Source organism: Dioscorea cayenensis, chromosome 6, assembly GCF_009730915.1.
Source record: "Dioscorea cayenensis subsp. rotundata cultivar TDr96_F1 chromosome 6, TDr96_F1_v2_PseudoChromosome.rev07_lg8_w22 25.fasta, whole genome shotgun sequence".
Taxonomy (NCBI): Eukaryota; Viridiplantae; Streptophyta; class Magnoliopsida; order Dioscoreales; family Dioscoreaceae; genus Dioscorea; species Dioscorea cayenensis.
This window is the reverse complement of record NC_052476.1, coordinates 7,590,777-7,594,324: the sequence shown is the minus strand read 5'-3', so window position 1 is coordinate 7,594,324 and position 3,548 is coordinate 7,590,777. Positions and strand designations below refer to the sequence as shown.

The 3,548-nt window shown below is 41.1% G+C and overlaps 1 non-coding gene across 1 annotated transcript; it reads right to left on the bottom strand.

The window, feature by feature from the left end:
- Nucleotides 1-515: 515 nt before the first annotated feature.
- On the bottom strand, nucleotides 516-622 carry LOC120264135. Its single transcript, XR_005537309.1, has one exon. It is a non-coding gene; the product is annotated as a small nucleolar RNA R71 (small nucleolar RNA).
- Between the last annotated feature and the right edge of the window lie 2,926 nt (nucleotides 623-3,548).

Below are 3,548 nucleotides of genomic sequence, written 5' to 3'. Positions count from 1 at the left end.
ACTCATCTCCATTGGCAAACCCTTGATTCGGAAGTTGAAAGGAATTTCTGAAGAAGAGTTAGACAGGTTAATTTGAGTGAGACAAGATCAGTGGAAATCAATGTAGAAGTAGGTCAAGATGAAGAAATGGCAAGGAACCAACAACAACAAAGTATCTCCGACTTTGCATGACCAAACTCGGAAGGAGTAGGGTCAATCATTATTCATCCTCCTGTCACGGCAAGCAATTTTGAATTGAAGCCCAATTTCATTTAGGTAATACAACAGATGTGCCAATTTGACGGGTTTCAGGATGAAGACCCATATGAGCATACTGAGGAGTTTCATAGAAATTTGCGATACCTTTAAGGAGAACAACGTGTCCAAGGATGTTGTTCGCCTCAGACTCTTCCCAAATTTTCATTGCGTGGAAGGGCCAAACAGTGGATAAGTTCCTTGCCACAAGGGTCTTTCATAACATGGAAGCAAGTGACAGAACCTTTTCTCACACGATAGTTCCTCCAGCCAATATCACCAAGTTAAGGAGTGATATCTCCTCTTTTCTACAGTTGGAGTCTGAATCCCTATATGACACTTGGGAGAGGTACAAGAAGATGTTGAGAAAATGCCCACAACACAGGATAGTGGAATGAATTCAAATCCAAATATTTTATAATGGGATAAACAAGGCCACTAAGTAGATGCTCGACGCATCCTCTAGGGGTCTCTATGTAATAAGCAACCAAGTGCAGCATATAGTTTGATTGTGGAAATGGCAAACAATGTGTACCAATGGAGTTCCGAGAGGAACAAGACGGTAAAGGCAGCCATAATCTATCAAGTGGATGCCATCACCACCTTGGCTACTCAGGTTGAGGCAATCACAAAGTTACTAGGCCACATGCACTCAATCTCCCATGCTTCAGGACCTCCTAGTGATAGTTGGGGGCCTCCAATTGAGCCGAGTTCTTCTTCTAATATGGGTAAAGGATAACTTGAACAAGTAGATTTTGTTGGGCAGAATCATCGATATCCGAACAACCCATACAAAAACACATACAATGCGGGTTGGCAGAATCACCCAAACTTTTCTTGAGGTCAACCAGGACAAGGGTAAGTGGCACAAAAACAACAAACTAGGCCTCCCCCACTGAGTGCACAACAACCATCCTCTTCTTCCTTGGGGTCCTCCAATGAACTTACAGTTTTGTTGACCCGGTATATCAAGGACAAAGAAACTTGCCTCTTAGATCATGAGGAGATCATGAGGAAATGATGAGGAACACTAGTGCTACTGTAAGGAATTTAGAGCATCACATGGCCCAAATATCTAAGCTAATAGAAGAAAGACTCCTAGGGTCACTCCCTAGCAACACAGAAGTTAACCCAAAAGAATCCCTGAAGAGTGTCACGTTGAGGAGTGGAATGCAACTTTCAAGCCCTGCTGAGAGGGGCCAGAAGTTGAAATTGTTGAACCTATTGTCAACCTTCATACGAAGGTACTAGATGACTTGGGGAAGAAAAGCAACATAACAGAGTAAGTAAAACACTGAACTACTAGAGTACCAACTCAAACTTCTTTACCCTATGAAATTGAAAAAAGATCAATAGGAGGAGTAGTATAAGAGGTTCCTTGATGTGTTCAAGACATTTGAATATAAATGTCCCATTTGTTGAGACTCTTGTACAAATACCAAGGTATGCCAAGTTTTTGAAAGAACTGCTCATGAACAAGAGGAAGCTAGGAGGAAGTGTCGTCGATAACACTTAGTGAAGAGTGTTCAGCATTGATCACCAATAAACTCCCCAAGAAGGAAAAAGACCTTGGGGGATTCATCATTCCTTGCATAATTGGTGGGCTGGTAGATGAGAAGGCTTTTGCCGATCTTGGAGCAACCATTAACTTCATACCCTACAAAATCTTCCAAAAGCTTGGGCTTGGGGAACCAAAATCCATCGCTATGATGCTACAGCTGGTAGAAAGATCCATCAGGAAACCAAGAGGCATAATTGAAGACGTTCTCGTGAAGGTGGACAAGTTTATCATTTCGAGTGAAATTCATCATTCTTGATGTTTATGACAAGGTGGAGGTGACCTTTGATTTTGGGAAAGGCCATTCTTAGTAACTTCAAAAGTTCTCATTGATGTTAAGGATAACCACATGACACTTTAGTGGGAGAAGAAGAAGCCATTTTCAAGCTTTGGGATTCTATGAGACATACAATGGACTTTGATGACACTTGCTATTGTTTAGATGTTGATAAGTTTGTCTTTGAATATGTGCAGGATATCGTCATGAAGGATAAGCTCTCCTAATTGTTAGATGATGACCCTGTTGAAAATGAAGTATCGGAGGAATTGATGGAGAAATCACAAGGTTAAGACTTGGCGGTTATCAAGGTCCTTTCACCACTGAAACCACCAAAGAGAAAAACCTCCTAAGTATCAAAATAGTGGAGAATGGTGAGCACCAGGAGAAAAATGCCACCCGTCTCACCGCCCATTCCCAACCGTTCCAACTCTTGGACTTTTGGTGAGATCAATTTGATTAATTACTTATTGCCATATGCATGCAATTGCATTTTCAGGTGGCTGTGAGAGGTCTTGATTCAATGAACCTCTTTGAGTGATGGACAAGACGTTAAGCTAGTGACGTTAAATAAGTACTTCTTAACAAGCAACCCAAGTTGTTGTGCTTTCCTTTTAGTTGTTTTATTTTGCTTTTATCCTATTCTTTTCCTTTATCTTTGTTGTTCACTATGGTTCATTTTATTTGTGGTCTCTCGTTGTCTTTGATTTATTCAGCATGTTTGAAATTCTTTTTATCGTCTCAAGTGTTTCCATTGTTGGCCACAGAGGAGGAAAGGATTTTTGCCCTTAAAAATTTTTCAGGCCAAGCACGAGCTGAGGACACCCCTGCTTGAGCCTCTTATTTTGTTTGTTCTCAGTTTTGATGCATTCAGGGTGAGCACGGGCTGAGCACAATCATATCAAGCCAAATAAGCAAGGTTTTTGCAAGCCTTACATGATAGTACTCTATCCCCCAGGCATCTTGGGAAATTTTCCTGAGAGAATTAGGGGTTTGGGACATACCTAGATCACGACCGTGCTGCACCTAGTATTCCTTACCCTAACTTTGGCACTCGAGCACGAGCATGCTCTGTGCATGCTCAGGTGCGATAGGTCAGCTTCCCTATTTTTGTTTTTAAAATGTAGCTTTCATTGATCTCTTCATCTTCACCTCGAATTCTGGTCTTTCACCTCCTCCTCCTCCTCCTCCTCCTTTTCTGTGCATTAAATCCTCATGAGATTTCCACTTTTCTTGCCGGTTTTTAATGAGTGTGCTCCTCATCTCCCTATTCTTCTCCCTCGAATATGGTAAGCCGTTGACCGATTTTCTTCACATTGTTTTGAATGTTATACTTGTCATTCCCTGAATCTAGTGCTTATTTCATTTCTTTATGCTTAGTTTTTACTGTTTTTCCCTTGCAAAATTTTAGTTTTTAAGAATGAATAGTGTAGGATCTTCAGGGATGATGATCGCTCGAAGCACAATCATGTTTTGATG